This window comes from Lagopus leucura, unplaced genomic scaffold, assembly GCF_019238085.1.
Source record: "Lagopus leucura isolate 7727_CA_CO unplaced genomic scaffold, USGS_WTPT01 Super-Scaffold_100058, whole genome shotgun sequence".
NCBI classification, from domain to species: domain Eukaryota; kingdom Metazoa; phylum Chordata; class Aves; order Galliformes; family Phasianidae; genus Lagopus; species Lagopus leucura.
The window spans coordinates 938,251-957,719 of record NW_024962304.1 but is presented as its reverse complement, the minus strand read 5'-3'; the positions used below and the strand labels follow the sequence as shown (position 1 = coordinate 957,719).

Below are 19,469 nucleotides of genomic sequence, written 5' to 3'. Positions count from 1 at the left end.
GAATAACCAGATAAACGCATCTGGTGGCAATGGAGATATAACTGGACTATGTAGTATTTCAGATTATATTCCTACCACTGTGAACTTCATTATTGAATTTAGCTATATGTCTGATTATCAGATTGGTGATTTTTACCCCTTAATTTCTAAACTATGCAGTTTGTGGATGAATTTAGGGTGAAAACACTGCTCCAACAAACAGTGTTACTGAAAAACAGCATCATTTCAGATTCTGGGCCTGACAGGTGGAATCAGTGAACAGTCACACAACAGTCACACAAGAGGTTCATAATGTCTTACAAAGAGACAATTTATCAGTCACAACAATCTTTTCCTCATGTAAAATTAGTTATGAATTGTTAAGAAAGAATTAAGTTTTCTCTCAAGCAGTTGCAGTAGTTTCAGCTAAAACCTCTTTCACCATGAGTCAACAAGAATTTTTTTCTTTTAAGTGTGACTGACTAGCAAAATTGTTTCAGGCATAGTAGCAGAAACTCAACTTTAAATACGTTTCAAACTTAGACTGAGACATTTCACAAAGAGCTTTTGTAATTTTGATGAGTAATTTTGATGGGTTAGGAATTTTTTTTTGCAAATAATTGTATAAAAGTGCTTCATAAAGCAAGCCTGCGTGTGAGAAAGTGTGACAGAACACAGGAAGCTCTGTTATCTATTTATTACTAACAATAGCTTTTAAAGAAGATATGACATCTGTGAAATTGTTTTTACAATAACTCTACCATGATAGGTAAAAAGGCAATATTCTAAAATCTTACAGAAAAATAATCTGTTCTGATTGCTTGATAATAATGACTCAAATGATTCATTAGTTTCAAACCAGAAATACAGAATCTGATGCAATGGGATTTGAATGACTTTCAGAAAAAAAGTATTAACATCAACCTGATGTGGAAGTATTCAGAAGTGATTTTTAAGTACTTTTTGTTAATATTTTTTAATCGTCGGGATTTTAGGAAATAAACATCTGAAGAGTTACTGTTCAATTCAGATGAAATTCTTTCTTTGCCCTGGAGAAATAGGTCAGTTTGTAGCTTTTCTCATTCTAAAATTTAAAAAACTTTGAAGCTTATTTTACATAGCTACTGCACACAGGTAACAATAAACTGTGGCTTTCTCTGTGCTAGAAAGACTGTGCAAAGTGCAAAGGAAGAAGGGATAACTGTCTGCATCCCCTGCAACCACTTCATGAATTGAAGTATTCAGGTGCTAGCATCCAGGTTAAGGTTTGCAGTCACAAACAAAGCGTATTCTTCTTGTCAAAAGCTTCAGGCATGCTACTACACACATTCCTGTGAAATCCTGGGATCAGTTTGGGGCTCTGCATTTCAGAATGGGTCTTAGAGCAAGTGAAGTGCGAATCAATGATAAAGATGAAAAATCTAGAAAGTATTGGGTATAAAAAAAAAAGATTGAAAGAACTGGGATTATTTATCTTAAGAAGCATTTAGAAGCTACAGGAAAAAGAGAAGAACTCTTGCCTGGGACTCAAACTTCAAGAAGGAAGGTTCAGATCAGGATAAAATCTACTACTACAGATGGTGTAGTGCTGGAATATCTTGATTCTAGAAGTCCCAACGGTTAGAGGACATTTTTATTTAAAAAAAGCTGACGAGTAAATTTCAGTCGGGCACAGTTGGCCTGCTTTGACGTGTGGAAATCAAACCTTATGGTCTGTAAGGATATAGAGAGGTATGTTTTATTGGCAACTGCACAAAAGCCCTGGTGCAAGAGGGATAATTCCTCCATGCTTACACACCATCTGGAAAAATTGTGCTACAGATACAGGCCAAACTAATATATGATCAGTAGCTTTCCTGGAATTCGGATACATAGTCATTATACCCCCAAGAGTTCCTTAGCAGGATCCTCGTGAAGGCTTCTGAACTTTCTTGTAAACTTCTGACCTAAAGAGGGGGCATCCCCCCAGACTGGTTTCTTCCAGCCGTATGGACATCTAATAATCTCTCTGCCAAATGTCCTTGGGCCGTTCTCAAGCCCTTATCTTTATGGCCTTCATCCCCCTCACTATCCCAGACACAGTGTCTTCCATCCCTTATTTTCTAACAAGCTCTACTTTCTTGCTTCTATAAACTATCTCCAACTATTCCTCTTCACTCCCTTTATTCCAAGTCACTGTGAAGCCTTCTTGCCTTTTTACTTTCACTTATGGGGCCCCTCTCACCTTTATGGGTGGATTAAGGGTTATGGATTAAATCTCCCTAATTCTCTTTTAGCACTCCGTTTCCATAAGAATCAGACTGACTCTCGCATACCGTGTTCAGCTACAGGAAGGTAAGATGCAATGTAGCTTTCACTGGTAGCCCGGACAGTCCAGGACCCATGGGGAGGAACAGACAATCAATGCTGGCTGGGAGATGAACTTCCCACCCGTGCAGTCCTCCACCAGGCACACGACAGGTCAATTAGCCAACTGCAGTGGGGGCGAGATTTCACACGGTAAGGAAAACCAACAATTGTATGAGATAAATAAGTGTTCAATAAATTGACATGTTCAATAAATTTACATGGTACAGGAATGAGAATACTTGCTATGTCACCATTTCATTTTTCTGTATTGGTAGCATGAAGATATTGTAAGACATCTGCAAAATTACACAAATAGTAGCTATGGAAACTCAGTCATTACTGCAATTGACATAAGAGCAGAAGAAAGGAAAAATAAAAGTTGTGCTTTCTGCTTCACATCTAACCTTGCCTTTACAGAGAGCAAAATGGACACACATCAAGACCATTTTCCTGGCAACCATTTCTGTGCCAACACGCTGGTGACTCAAAAATACTGGAGTCTGTAGCCTCCCAGCTTCCTTCAGGTTATGCTTTGCTGGAGCAGTATCAGCATTCAGCTGTGGGGTGGGTGCAACATTTTTCCATTTTGTTGCTTGATGCTGTGCAGCTCTCACTGCAGAGGAAGGTGATTTCCGCTGCTCTAGCTCCTGTGAAAGAGTAATTACTTTGATCCATTCTTGAATCTTCAAAGACATAATAAGGAAATCCTATTAAGGAAAATACTAGTTTATCCTTCCCAGAAAATGGCAGAAATAGAGGCTATCAGAATGTGATTCTTTGTAATTTCTGATCTTCAAACATAATTCCTGTTGTCAGAACTGTCATTTTAATTACGGTCACCTAAAAAGCAGGATGCAGACCTATATCACAGCACGAGCCATGACAACTGCACTGCAGTTTTCATTACTAATTTATGAAGTTTTCCCACCATACACACGGTGTCAACTATACTTCAGCATGGTCCATTTTTACATTTACTCGAATTGCAGGAAAAACTGCAGCTAAAGAACACTTAGCATATTTTCATTCTGAAAATGCTTAAGTCTTATCCCCCACCCCACACATAACCAGTGCCCTCCCTGAGAGTAGACTGTTGCATGCAATGGATGTAAACTCTCAAGGTATGTATTTTTTACAGGGCTTTTGCTTTTCTGGAGAGTAGGTTGTTCATGGGGAGAGCTCTTACTGTAGACCAGTAACACACTGCTGAGAGAATTCCAAGCAGAGAGTCTCAGGGAGATCATGCAGTGGTTCACAAGACTCTTTACTCCCATCCTTTAGCTACTGTCCTGCAAGAAAAGCAGGCTGTATAGAAAGGCACACAATAACTTGGTCTGCTCCTTCCTCCTCAACAACCAAAGAGATCTCAGTGGGATTGCACCTCTGTTTTCAGTCCGTGGATTGAGTTCAAAATATTGAACTAGTGGTCTTTGTGTCCAAGAAGAAAGGTGTCATAGAGTTATCTAGATCAATCTATGCCTGTGGCAGGGGGACAGTAGGCTCGTGGCCCCCTGTCCCCAAAAAGTGGACAGGGAAAAGGAGAAGGGTAGGGAGATGGGAGATGGGCTCAAAAAAAAAAAGAACAGCAGCAATGATCTAAGGAGAAAAACTTATTTTACTAACTATGATATTGGAATACAAGATAACACAATATAATACAATCTAATTGAAATTGAGGCTAATAAATCAAATCAAATCAGAGAGCTTTCTGAAATCGAAAAGCCTGCTTTGAACTGATGGTGCAAAGCTTGAAGCACACACACACCTTCTGCCAGGCAGTGAGCGAGAGAGGGCAAGATCCCATGTCCCATGACTTCCTTCCTCCCGTGACTTATCTTCCTCTCTGACCCTGAGGTCCCCTGGGATATGTAGTCCTTCTTCTCTTCCGAGAGCCAGGGATCCAGAAAGTTTTCAGACCATGGAACTGGAGTATTAACTCTTTAACTACCTGTGCTTTACATGGTGTTCTGATGTGGAATACTGACAGTGAAAAGTTACAAAGCCATGACGAAAGGAAATACAGCTGCCTATCCTGAATATGATAGTTCAAGACGAAGCATTTGTGAATATAAGCAGGGAAGTTTTATGTGACTTTGTCACCTTAAAATGGATCAATCTTTGCAAACTGTGACCTGTGAAAATTCCACAGCAAACACTGGGAGTGGAGATGGGGGGAAATTTTTATGACCGGGGAACTGAGATACCAAAAGCAAATTATTTCTGGGAAGAATAGCCACTGAACAGAAGGGTATGCTGTTTTATGTAGGTAAGATTGAGTGTAAAGCAACCAAATACCTCCTTATTTAATAGGGAGACAAAAAGTATCTTATTCATCCATTGGATCTGCATGTTTGAAAGCTACATCCTTTATTCAAAGACAGTGTTTAGCCTTTTACAGTTTTCTGATTGCATTAATCTATTGTTGCAGGATGTCATAAAAAATTAGTGATTTTTATTATTATTATTTTTTAAATCCCTGAAAAAGGTGGAAGCTATTTTGGGAGATTTCTTATAGTTTTAAATTGCATGTGAATTCTTGTATTTAAAACCCCTGACTAGCTTTGCCTGGTAATGGCTCTTTCTTTCACCTGAAGTCCTGCTACTCTCAAGTTCTCCATCTCCTACACACTTGAGGCATAGTTCTCATCTCAATTTATTGTCACTGAAAGCAATACAAGTGGCATCAGGCCTTCAGTCCACGGAACTGAAAGCTTTTCATATCAAATACACCATTATCCAAGCAATGAGCTCTAGGAGTTAGGTCTCCGGGGAAGAATGGGAAAGAAAAATACAGTTCTTGTTTCACTTTTTAGCTGAAAATCTAGCCTATAAACCTGCTATTCACACATAATGGATGACACTAGGAACGGAAGTACTTAATTTCCAAATCCGCTTGTGCCACAGGACAGAACAGAAAATAATAATAAATAAAATCATAAAAAGATAAAAGAAAGCTGGCAGCATTTTTAAGAAATAGTCCTTAGAAGAAGAGAGTAGTCCTCTACCTGTAAATGAGCATATCCAGCCAGGTTGGTAGTTAACAACATTGGCACTAATAATCTCTGGCAACATGGAGGCATGCGTATGCCAGTTAGGATTCCTGCAATCATTACTGCAGAAAGAAGGAATAAGTACTGGAATTTGCACTGATGGGGGAAATGGGAGTAATAAAAGTTTTTGAGAGTAAGAAGATAAAGTTTATGGGCCTGAAAAAGTGGCAGGTTTTGAACTGAAGTTAAGCTTTTCTTCCAAATGAACTGCATCTCAAGCACAGAACTATGTAGAAATGGAAAGGAAAACGTACTTTTTCTCAGCAGTTTGAATATAACTGACCATTTTAAGGCAGAAGCCACTGGAAAATTAGCTGGTGATCAGCCATGGTAAAACTGAAATAAGAAGTTGTATACAATTTTCCAGTGGCATTTTCTGGGGCCTAATCCATTGGCTTTCTACAGTACCCGCCCTTAACAATGTTCCTATCATACTGGAAACATCACCCAAAAGAGTGCATTGGAAGAAGTATGCTGTAGGTACACTGAAATTAAACAGAAGACAGCCACTAGGAACAGAGTCAGTCAGCTCACAGCTTTTCAGAGGAATTATGCAATAATCATCCGTTCCCTGAACAAAATGAAACTTCCGTACTGTGACATAGTTGTTCGGGTTAGTAAAAATCAAAAATGATTCAGGCACACTGTAAAGGTACCTTATGAAACTGAGCAGTTGAGAAACAGAATAAAATTAAATGTTGATAAATGTAAAACAATGTTGAAGAGGAAAAGAATCTTAATGTGCAATAACATGCTCTGAATGAGATTAAACACTCAGGTAAGAGATATTGGTGTTGTACTAGTCCTATGAATAATTCAGTAAATAATTTTGAGTACTAGGAAATACTGATAAATAACTGAAGGTCAAAACAGAAGACATCATTCTACTATTATATAAATGAACTTACATTTTTTAACATTATCTGCACTAATAGTGTTCAAATCAACTCTCAAATGTTACGGATATGTTAGAAAAGGCACTGAGCAAAGTTGAAGGAAGATCCAGGGAATGTAATGGTACCTTTTGAAGAAGAAATTGAATACATATTGTTGTTGAAGCTGCATTTCCCCACAGTGGAAATGATATAAATACAGATAGAATTTTATATTATCATAAATGCCATGGGAGATATTAATACGGACCTGTTTCTAATAAATAACACTTACATGCTGGTCAACAAATGAAATTATCAGGTGAGAGTCAGGAAACAAAATAATATATCTTTTAAATGTAGCACATACATTTTTTTGTGTGATGATACTATGATGATACATTTGAAAAAAAAAAAATAAGGGAAGAAATGAGTCCTTAAAATTGTAGTAGTGTAAAGGTATCTTCTCCAGTTCAATAAACCCTTGAGTCACAGACTCAGGAAAGCCGGGAATAACAAAATATTTGCTACATTTCAATCTTCTCATACAGGCAGATACTCTTTTGCCAGACAGAGAATGAAAATTTGGCTGCTTGATTTGACTCAGAGCTCCATTCTTATGATTTCATGCCCTTCATACTCTCTCATGCCCTATTGTATTGAGAAAAGGAAGAAAAAAATAAACAAGATTTGCAGATATATTTCCAGGGCTTCCACCAACATAGAAGCTAGTATTACAAACTGTCTGGAATAAGAGAAACAATGGTTCAGGTTTACCAGCGCAACTCTGGGCTTTCAATCATAAACTATGATCAGGCTGATATATTCTGTATAAAGTGTGTGTATATATGTGTGTGTGTGTACACATCCAGAGGTATCTTTCATATAGCCATGCCATAAACAGATGTTTTCCAAGTCACTTTCCAAGTGTTCTGCATAATATAATGATCACCTTGATGTGAGCAACACTTGAAGCCTCACTGAAAAGAAAGATGATTAATATCTTCACTTCTAGAAAAAAATAATTCAGACTCATCTGAGAGAGATGTGTGAAATCCTCTGAAGTTATTCTTATCCCTGGCTAAATACTATACATTGAGCCTTTCAAACTTTGCATATAATAACTATAACAGACTATTTTCTATTGATTTCACACTCATGATTTGGAATATCATTTAGAGTGCAGCCTTTGAAAGAAGCAGATTGGGGATCCACAACTTCTCTGGACAGCCTGTTTCAGTGCCTCTTCACCCACTGAAATCTCACCTATCTCTACTCTCTCTTAGTTTAAAATCATTCCCCCTTGTCCCATCACTATTAAACCCCGTAAGAAGACAGTCTTGCTTCTATCTGTAAGCTCCCTTTAAGCATCAGAAAGATGCACTGAAGTCTCCCCTTAGTTTCCAAGTTAAACAAGCTCAACTCCCTCAATCCTTCTCAAAGGAGAGGTTCTCCAGCCCTTTGATCATCTTTGTGGCCCTCCTCTGATCCAATAAAACAGCGCTGCATCTTTCCTGTGCTAGGGGGCCCAGGACCAGGTGCCATAATCCAGATGGGGCCTCACTAGGGCAGAGCAGAAGGGGAGAATCACCTCCCTCTCCCTGCTGTTCATGACTTTTAATGCAGCACAGGGTGCAGATGGAATCCACATTATCTGATTTTTTTCCATCTTTCACACTGTCTACACCTTCTGAAAATTTATTTCAGTTTATCTGAAAGTTTATCTTGAACTGTATTTCTCAAAATTCCAACAGGAAGCAAAAGCAGTACAGGCCTAAATATTCAGTATAAGGGATTTGATATATCCAGTGATCTCAGCAAAGGACACTTAGTTAGAATGTGCAGACTTCATTTTTTTCTTTTATGACTGTGATAAAGAACTGTTCTCTCTTCTTAAAGTTCACCTGCAGCATGCCTGAAAACTACTCCCTCACATGCCAGTATAAGCATATATACCCAGGGAAGAATAGAAAAGATCAGAGGAAATGTAGAGATTCAAGTATCTTTCAGATATCTTTGCCCACACAGCCTGTATTTTGCGTAACAGCAATACGGAAAATTGCCTTCTCCCAATATTCTTCGCTTACAAGTCTTATTATCAGAAAAGCACATAAGACAAAAGACCAAACAGGGTACAAAAGAAAGACAATATGCCAATAATTTATTTTATTTTTTATAGAATTACTTAACTAAAGGATTAGGGAGATGGGAGCAGGACACAAATCTTAAAATTAAATGAAGACTCTTACAGATAAGAACCCTTATTTTGCTTTTAACATCTTCATGATGACTATTAGAAGGATTTTGTCCTCAATCCAAACCTGACTCACTTCTTAAACTTAATATGCATATGAGAACTGCTGAACCTCTGATTGATCACCTGAGGTGAGCAATCAGTCAGCCCTGGGAGCACAGGTGAAGGCGATTCAGCTGTGCTGCTGGAAGTGGTGGAGCCTGGCTGCACCTCTCCTAGACCCATTTAAGAGCTGACTGCCAATGAGGAAGGATCTCTTTTAGAGACCTCTCCTTTTGGAGTTTCACAGTGAGCCCAGGACAAGGGTAAGACCTTTATCTTTTCTTTTTGGTGTGGTAACCTGCTTAGCCAGACTCTCTCATGTATTTCTTAATTATAACACCTGTATATTCATTGGCCATCCAGTATGTGATTAGTCCACTATATTAAACTGATCAAAATTACTTTCATCTGTGCAACATATGCTTATGCAAGAAGATTATATCAACTGAGGAATGGCAAGCCTCACATTATCAGCTGAAGTTTAAGGGACTGCAAAACATGCAATTACAAGAACACTCGATGTGCAACCATACCAGATTGCAAAGCTCCCGAGTTCATTGCTAAGAAATGAGATAATACAGTCTGAAACATGTAAACATGTATTAGGCCATGACCAACACTGGGATATGCACTTTACCATTCAAATTTTACACAGTATTTTCTAGAGAGATTGTAAAAATAAAGGTTAAAAACCATGAAACTGAAGAGCTGACCTTTTAGTGTTTATTTTTTCTCAAAGGCTTAAAAGATTCCTTGTATGAAAATAATTCTATCTCACATTCATCACAGTACAAGTCTTCATGTTGCCACATTTATCCTTGGTAAGGAACAAGACTGTACGTAATTTCTCCTGCTGTCAGTAAGTACAGCTCCCAGTCTACTATGAGCATATTTAAAATCACTTATCTACAACCTGGAGCTGATGCAGGAGTGTATTTAGTAGTCAATATTCCAGCTAACTTTTCCTGAGCACATCCTTTGAACAAGTGGAACCTTGTTCCATTGCCTAATTGAAGTACTCGAAGTTCTGTTCCCCACATTTCACTTTAGCTCTGGGCTTAAAAACTGCCTACAGGCCTCTCTCTTACAAATAATAAGGCAGGGCAACAGGAAAATGGCAAATGAAACTAAGAAGAGATTGCAGATCTTATATTAAGCAGTGCTAAACTCTCACAAGCCTTCACACACAGCCAGAAGTATAGAAGTAAAATTAAAATTGAATCAGTTAAAACTCTGGTAACTATAATTTCAAATATATCATGGCATTAACTACTTAAAATAGGCTTTTTCTCAGACCACGTAAGGTAAAGCATTACAGTTACAGTAAAGTATCAGCACAGAACAAGACTATACAGTTTGATGTCTCCTTGGTGTGTTACAGGACCTGCACTCTGCAGGATTATTCCAGTTTGCACTGAACGTTTGTAATCTTCTGGAGTGTTGCTATAGAGCAACAGATCTTCTGGAATCAGTATTCTGGTCTTCCTTCCAAATATCTGGTAAATCTGATTGTCCCTAGAATTGATCGCGTCACAGGAGAACAATATACCTGTAATGAAACTTCAGAACAATCTCAACAGATTGTGATTTGAGGAGTAAATATGAGGGAAGAGACAGGTGGATTCTGAATTTATACCTGTTGAAGAAACCTGCCCCACCTGGAAGGCCTGCATTAGAATATACAAGTAGGGGCTTGAAGTATTGCTTTGTTTTTGTTCAAAACTTCTTCCCCCATATCTGTTAAGAAAGCTAATCATTACTCATGGCATCTTTTCAAAGGGCTGAACAGAATTTTCCTGGTCTCATTTGTACAAGCTTGAGGTGTTGCAACCCAGATCACCGATTAAGAATGCAAGAACTCTGCCACTGGATCCAATTTCACTAGAGTTCCAAGGTAGATAAGATTAGAGAAATGGAAAGACTTTGGTCCAGCTTCTTTGCTCAAGGTACTCTTCCTTATACACTGCATATAAACAGCATATTTTTAGAAAGAGCTTATTGGAAATATTGTTCTGAACAACATAAAAATAGAACTGACAATGTCAGTCAGAGAGGCACTGCTCCTAACGTGTACTGAATGGTTATACTCCAGTTGTGATTAGTGGCTCCTATCAGGAGAATGTTTCTGCACAGAGTCAATGCTAGCAACCCTAATCTGCTCAGGGAATTATACTCTTAAAATAATGTTTTGCTCACAGGTTCATTTCCTTCTGCTAACTTCTGGGTGTGCAGTTTTGATCTGCTAAGTTTTCACATTTCTCACCACAACAATGATTCCATAGATCTGAATATCTATTTACAAATAAAGAGATGAGATCCTTTGAGATGAGAGATTACTGATTAATATGTGACACGTAAATATTTCAACTCCTTCACACATTCTGTTCTGTGTGCTTGTATTTCTGTGTACTGAGCCCAATCATTTCAATAACTCAGTTCCACTTATGATTCTGCTTAAAAAAATGTGAATGTTAGTGAATATTATAGAGCCATTATAACCAGTTTTGATGGCATTTCATCTTGAGTTTCAAGGAAGAGAACTATTCCAATAAAAAAAGAAGAAAACAAAACAAAAAAAAAAACAAACAAAAAAGCATGCTTAAAGATTACCTTTAGGCATTATGAGGTCAGGATATCTGTAATATCAACATAAATTTGTCTTCTTCCATCATGTTTAATTCAATTCTAGGTAGAAAAGAAGATACCTACTTTGCTCTTACACTCTTGTGAAAATGATTTTTATGATTTATTATTGTTTAAATGTATCCTCTCAAAGATTGTGCTTCAAAGCCAGATTAAAAAATCTTGAGCTTAATCAAAAACAAACAGGATTTTACTTTAACCCACATATAAAACTGAGTTTTTGGGAGACACTCGCAGAGCACTGTCTGTTTATGCATGCACAAGAAGTGAGGAAAGAATTACTCCGTATAACTTCATACATAACAGGCAAGATACAGTAATTATCTTTGGCTAAAGAATACATCTTGTTTAGTGCATAACTTTTATCTTTTACATATTCATTAAGCTGTTTGTATTAATGTTGTTTTAAAATGAGTCTAGTCTAATTTTGCTGATTAAAAAAAAAAAAATGATTACTGGCTCTCATTATTGTCTAAAATCCTTGGCTAATTACTTCTTATTTAGACTAGAAGTGCAATCACTATTGTGATTATTGTGCTAACAGCCCCTTGCACCCAGCACTCTTGCTTCTGCTTTTGGGGATAAATCTATGTTTATGTACTTAGCTATAACTACAATCCAAATGCCCTTGCAAATTATTGCGTAGCCTTGATCCATAGTTAATTTTTTTTCTTGAAAACATTTATGCTGATGTGGCCTCAAAGTAAACCTGCCAGTCTCTTCAATTTATATGCACTTTTATAGTCTACATGTAGGCAACTTCCCGTAACAGATTCCAGAGAGAAAAAGTTAAGAAGTGAAGTTATTTCTCAGAAACAATGTATGCTGTATTTTAGTGAAACAGTTACCAGCAGTTGCTAAGTTCAGTTCAGCTCCATTTTATGCCAGCTCCTGCAAGCTCTGCAACAGTTTTACTGCAGGGAAAGCTGCTGAGGGGAATTAACCAGCTATCAGGTTCCTTATGCTCTTTTGGAAAATTAAATAAAATCACACTTGGATATACAAAGAGGATTTTGAAGGATCAACTACACTGTCCCTTGTCTCCTTCAAATGGCTTAGCCTAATTTTTTCTTTAGATCTGTCTTATGTAAGTTAAAACAGTAAGTGAATAGTAAATTCCATCACTGTTCACAGGTTTCACAGAGTAAATTTGATACAGTATTTTTTCCTTTGTCTCCTTACCTTTTATAAATTGCTGCTTTTTTTGTCATACAGGAATTACCAAAGAATAGTGCAAATTTTCATTCATTGATGAAACAATGAATATTTTTGCAACTTACCTGACTGAAGGAACTTGACTGAGATGAGCACCAAATGCACTAACATCCATACTTACATTCTAAACAGGTAATGTCATACAGTAACACTTCTGCTCTTGGACATTTGGCTAGGTTCACCAATGCTCTTCCAAAAAAAAAAAGTACACGTGGTGTTAAAAACATCACTAATGATTTTTCCCTGTAAAGGAAGAGCCTGATGGTAAGCTCTCAAATATATATTTAGACATGCTGATTGAATTATAGGATTTTTTAAGAAACAGAATAATCAAGTGGGCATTTCAGGATTACTGCCCAGCTATTTGGAATATTAGATTTGCACGCTGATTCAGAATATGAGGATCCTAATAACCTTAGCTATGACTACAACGACCCTATTTTTCTTTGAAGCAGCCCTTTTAAACAGCAGTACCCTGCCCTTCAAAAATAAGCAGGAATGTTTTGGAGCCATGAATAATTTGTCTCGGATATCTGAGAGCAGTGAGACTATTTGTTCAATTGAAAATCAAACAAAAAGCCTATGAATGGAATTTCAGACTGCCTGATTAATGTAAAACTAAGTGATGTTAATAGGAATGAATGTGCTTGTAACATAGCAGCTGAGGCTAATTCACTCAATCTCTTTCCGCTGACAATCTCTTCAGTTTTGGATATCAGCTCAGGCTTTCAAGCTGTGAACTAAAATTTTCTAAAATTGACATTTTCCTACTTATCAAACCTTAACTGTGTTTAACTGTTTGCATCGTTGTTTAGCTTCTCATGAACTGTCCAGTGTTCCTTCTCCTTTGTCTATCTTTAAAAATATTAGGACTGCTTCAAAAGCAATGCCTCTTTTTTTTTTACTTTTTTTATTCTGTTGGCCTAAGTTATCAGAGGCAGGTGCTGGTGATATGGTAGTAGAGACTGAACCTTGCCACCAATATTCTGTTCAATATTGCTTCCATGCAACAGATCACAGCAGAGGGGCAGTGTGACAAAATGGAATCTGACATGGAAGTATGTGTGAAGCAAAGCAGTGTGATTGAATTCCTTCATGCAAATAAAATGGCACCCACTGACACTCATGGATACTTGCTGTACATTTATGGAAGTTGCACGGTGAATACTGACACAATGTGGGGTGAGTGATGAGACACTGTGAAACAGTGGTTCAGCTCTGCTGGTGCAAATTTTTATGAGGATAATATGTAGGCTCTTGTTCATTGCTGGGGAAAACACAGAGCTAAGGGTGATGACTAAAAAAAAATAGTGTTTTGTAGCTGAGAATTTGATTTATCAAACAGTGTTATTGAGCTCTTTGTATCTGTTGTAGTTTCCACGAACATAAGGCATTACTTTCGGGGTGCCCTACATATGTTACAATAAATCAGTCCTTCTCATGTGAAATGAGACATCTCTGAATTGCTGAAAACCACATCTGAGACAAAGCTAAGAAAATATGATTTGATCATAAAGTCACTGCAGATTTAAGTTTTTTCTACCTATAGTGAGTTTTTCAGCTTTCTTTTAATGTTTGAAATTCTGAGTTAAAAGGAATTTAATTAGCATCAATTTTATTCCCTAAAATTAGATAAAATACAGTTTTGCTATAATGTGTAAAACAGACTTCAGTCTTAATGTTATTAATAAAATGATTTGTAATGGATGCAGTGTCACTTGACCCCATAAAGTCAAAATACCTGTATGACAGCTACGAGCTGTAAGAAACCATTGCTTGGAATAAATGGCATCTAAAACCCCTGCAAAGCCTGGACACTAAGTCAGACTCTGTAAACATGGAAAATAGACTTAGTAGGTTTTATATTGTTGGTAATAACATGTAAGTTTTTAATTAATAAAATGAAATCTAGAAACTGGTCATTCTTAGGATCTTATTATCACAGTTACTCACTCCTAAGTGTGGTTAACCTATAGTACACATCCGAAAAACTTGCACAGAAAAGTCATGGCTCCATCTGTGGTAACAGGTCAGGAAGATGTCATAGTAGGCAGTACTCTTTTAATTGAACATGCAAATGCTTTTTGTCACCTTGTGCCTTAAAAACTATGAATAGAAAAACAAAGTTACGTTTCTGAACTATTGCTTGTGGAATAGTTAGTTGAAAGTAACAATAGGATGCATAAAACATAGGTCTTATCAATGGACCTGGAGGAAAGCTGGATTGCAATAGCCAACTGAGACACACAGACACCTAAAACACCATGGATAAGGGGTTGAGACTGTATATTATCCTTTAGTTATGGTTCAAGCTGGCAGTGGTGGAGTTACTGAGAAAAGCTAGAGGGCTCTCGAAAGGGACTCCAGGGGGTTTGGGGCAGGTAGTTGGAGTGGTAGTACAGGTGGTATTCTCCTCTATCCCTTCAGTGGCAGAGAGGAATACTGAGAAAAAACAGAAAAGCACATCTGATAAATACACGACTGAAGGGCTACCACTGAAGGGCTACTCCACAATTCCTACACTGGTACCACTGTAGGAATTCTTCTTCTTTTTGCTGTGGGGTATGGGGCAGTTTACTTAGCATCTGTCCTTATGGTTGTAGATGGGTCCCATCTGTCTCAAAGAGGGAAACAGATTCTTACCCAGGACTTATCAGGACTTTTTGGGAGAACTTTAAACTAGGTACGAAGGAGAATGGGGATAAAATGAGCCTTGCTTGATATGAGGCTGGGCCAACAGTGCCAGGGTGAGGCCAAAATCTTGGCTGAAGTGCTTCTACACCAATGCACGCAGCCTTCTCAACTCTGCCTTTTTGTTCTGCCAGTTAACTATGGATCATGCAGTAAATGCTCTGTCACTTAGGAAAACTAGGCATTCTACTGACTCATTCTACTCAGTCATTTGATCCATAAGATCCATAAACTGCTGTAAGACCTATGCAAGGGAGGCAGTCCTTCTTAGAACTGACTGTCTTGTGTCCTTTAGCTTTCATGGAGTTTTGATTGATAGTCTTTGCTCAGGTAGACAGCAACGTGAGCTTCTTGATGAGTGGAAAATTCAGTGGCATTTCACTGGAACCTTCCAACTCCTACTAACTCAGATTGCTTTTTGTGTGAGACATGTCTTGGAAACATATTGTGAAACACACGTCAATGCACTTTGTTTCAGGATGGTCTCAGGTTTCTTTAGATTTGCAATTAATACCACAGTATGGGAGTGTCTGAATACACTCGATTAAAAGTTGCCCATGTAAAGCAAAAAAAAAAACAAAATCAGGCCCTTGTGAAATCACATCCAAACAATAAGTAAGACGTGATGTAAGACTTCTCATATTTAATATTTGAGGGAGTAATCAGTTTTGAATAAAAACTGATTTTGTGATGGACTGTGAATACAGAAAAATATTCCTGTTGTGTTTATCCAGTAGTGTCAGTGAAAATTTCTATATAACAATTCCTAGGTAGTGTTTTACACACATAGAACAAATTGTACACTGTATTTCCAGAAGCCTCAACAGTCCAGCAGTCACCTGTCATCTATCATTTTTTCTTCCATGCAAAACTTCTTGAGAACTAAAGATTCACAAATGGGAAGGGGATTATTCAGTGGAACTCAAATTATCAAATTATACTCAATAGAATACAATAATCAATTAAATCAAGTTTTTATTGGCAAATGCAGAACTTGGTAACAGTATTAATATAACTTTTATGTACTTCAGTGGAAAATTTGACAATAGAAGAAATTGCATTTCTTAAGATTTGTTTAATATATTTGACAGTTTCCAAGTTTTTTTTTTATTTCCTATTATCAAGAAGGATGAGCTGTGAGAGATGGTTTGCCAGTCCCTCATTCTACCAATGCAGATGTACTGGAGATTCGAAAACAAAGAAAACAACACTTCTAAACTGAAATATAGAAAAACTTGCTTCACGAAGTATTTTTTTCATGATCACACATCTTTTTCATACTAGGACTAAAAATGATGAAGCCAGTTGCACAGATGGAGCTAGGCATTTTAAGACAACCCAAAACTGATGTTGTTTGCAAGAACAAAGTCAAACCCTGTCTCTACTTAATATATCTTTTTTTTTTTTTTCCAAGATCCGAAAGAAATGATTGTTGTACTATTAGAATGTTGCACTGAGTTTGTAGGTGCAAAAAAAAAGAAAAGAAAAAAAAAAAAGAAAAAGCAATGAATGTATGTCTTTCAGACATTAGTGAACTATGGCAACCTCCAATCAAGTGACAGGAGAACTATAAGCAAAAATACGTTAAAGGATAAAGAACTATTTTCTCTAGTAATAGAAAACAACATCCTAAAAAGCAAAGAAACAAAACAAGCAAACAAAAAAAAACCTAAGAACAGAAAAAGCCAAGCCTTTTGAATAACATAATAACATAGTCATCAAAAAAATCCCTCTAAACCTCTCAAACAGACCCTATTTTAAGAAAAAGCAGAACTGGAAAAGAAGTAGAGAAGAACTCCTTGAGAGCAGCTTGCTGAGAAAGACTTAGGAGTCCTGGTAGATGAAAAACATGAGCTGACAGTGTGCGCTTGCAGCCTAGAAGGTCAGCAGGACCCTAGGCTGAACCAAAAGAAAGGTGCTGGTAACCAAGGGATTATTCCTCTTTACTTGGCCTTCAAGAGGCCCCATCTGAAATTCTGTGTCTATATCTGGGGTCCCCAGCACAGGAGAGATGTGGAGCTTGTCGAAAGGGTCCAGAGGAGGACCATGAAGACTATCAAAGAGCTGACCTCTCCTTCAAAGACAGGCTGAGGAAGCTTGGCTTTTTAAGTTTGGAGAAGGGAAGGCTCCAGAAAGACCTCACTACAGCCAAATAATATTTAAAGAGATTATAAAAAGTAGATAAATAAAATTTTTGCATGTGTACACTATGAGGGACAAGACAGAATGTATTTAAACTAAAGGAGGGGAGATATAAGATGCCAGGAGGAAGTTTTTCACTGAGAAGGTGCTGAGGTGCTGGAACAGGCTGACTAGAGAGGTTATGGATACCTTGTCCCTGGAGGTATTCAAGGCCAAGATAGATGAGGCACTGGCCAACCTTATCTAGTGAGTCAGCCACTGTGGCAAGGGGTTGGAACTAGATATCTTTGAGGTCCCTTCCAATCCAAGCCATTCTATGGATTTGGACTGGATATCAAGCTGTTGGACTGTTGAGTTCCAGTCCCAGCACCTCTTTTTCTCTCTCTCTCTTCTTCAATACAAGTAGGACTGCATTTATATGAAAACATAAATGATCAGAAGCAAAATCCATGATGTTTTCACGTAGTTTTTAACCACATGAGAGCTGTCGCTTGCGAGAACATCAGAAGCTTCTGAGCCACATTTTATTCTCCACAAGAATTTCTTGTCAATATTAATTTACTCAAAAAACAATTACCCAGTTATTTTAACATTTAAATTACCTAAATGTCCAGGCTATGATTGAATTCATCAGTTACTGAAATTGCACCTGCAGATCCTATATCACAAACATGGTTGTTAAATATTGGTGCTGATTTTCTGTAATGGAGATTAAACATTTTAATTTCATTATTAATACTTCCTAGCATATTTAAGCAGTTTTGTAAAGCTACTCATTGCTGGAGCTATTTTTATTTGTGAAGGAAAGGAAAGCAACCAAGGAAAACAGTATTAGTTTTCCTTTTCCTTCTGTGGTCAGTGCCAAAGGTTGGCTACTACAGTTCCATAGTCAATATGAACAACAGTCAGAAATCAACCTATATGGGAAATTGGTGGTGAGTTTTAACGTTCTCAGAATTGATGTTTTACTCTTTTTTTACCAAAGTCTGAGTACTTCACTTTGGCAAGAAGTATCTGCAGTTTAAAATCATTGCCATTGCTCTCATTCTCAGAAGAACTCAGGTCAAGAAGAGAAAATGGACTGAAAGAAAAAAAAGCGCTGCTGTAAAGATAAATTAGCAGAGATAAAAACTTCTTCAAAGTATACAACCCACTGAATTGGTTTTGTTCTTCAAAACTCACCCAATTGTTCCTGAAAGTGACTTGTCAAAATGTCTGTATGATCTGCATGTACTTACAGAGAGCTAGATAAGTTGTATGGGAAATACATTTTCCAGAGTTCAAATTTAAAAATATGAACATAAAGTATTATTGACAAATCTAATATCACAACTGGAACACTAACATAAAGATACACTAGTTATGGAGAGACAACCTCCTAATTGTCTTCCTTTCCTTTCCTCCTTCTGGTGGCCACCTCACAGAAACAACTGTCAAACAACAAAAGAAAAATAAAGAGAGCACTACTGAAAAGAATTTGACAATTTATCCATTGTTGGACATTCATGATATTTTTCAAAAGCTTTCCATTACACTGTGGTGATCATATCTGGAATTGAACTGCTACAGGGGTTGACACTGATGGCCTATTTAATTACACAGTGGTCTGCCACATCTTGAAATGTTTACTTTCTAAAAACAGATGGAACATTCAAAACTTATTTTTTCTCCTATTCTCAATGTTTCAAGATGAATTGGTTGCCTACTGCAATTATCTAGAGGTCTTCACTGTACAGATCACATACCACTGAAGGACCAGATTAGACCCAGCTCTTACCTGATTGATTGCTTCATTTCTATAAAGGAAATGGGAAAGGGATTGTGGGTTGGTTGTTGCAATTGTACAAGCTCCGATGTCATAATTATTAGCAAAAATACTTCATCTCTGTCATTCTGAAGCCTTTAGAGATTATAGAGAGTTCAGCAGCTCAAGGAAAACCAGTCTGTACTCAGGCTGGTTATCAAACGTGTTTAAAAACATGCTTGCATAATCTCAATCTCCATCATGCTCACTGTTTTTTACTTCAGATCCTTTGGGTTCTTTCACTTCCCTCTCTATCTTCGTATCTCCATCTCCTTGTAAAACAATATATCTCTTATAACATGAAGCGTTTCTCAGGTGAATAAAAGTAATGCTGCTGCCAGGGGAGGATGGGAAGGATGCCACTTGTGTGCGGTGTGAGCAGCTGGATGAGCTGCTCAACCTGGTGGTGGAGCTTAGGGAGGAGGTAG

The 19,469-nt window shown here is 37.5% G+C and overlaps 1 protein-coding gene and 1 long non-coding RNA gene across 2 annotated transcripts in view; one reads left to right on the top strand and one right to left on the bottom strand.

The window, feature by feature from the left end:
• The window catches only part of CNTNAP2 (contactin associated protein 2), a 663,767-nt gene that overhangs the window by 163,532 nt on the left and 480,766 nt on the right, over positions 1 to 19,469 (bottom strand). The gene's annotated exons all lie outside the window — the stretch shown is intronic.
• On the top strand, positions 8,767 to 12,424 carry LOC122188328. Its single transcript, XR_006181557.1, has 3 exons — positions 8,767 to 8,809; positions 10,326 to 10,492; positions 12,405 to 12,424. It is a non-coding gene; the product is annotated as an uncharacterized LOC122188328 (long non-coding RNA).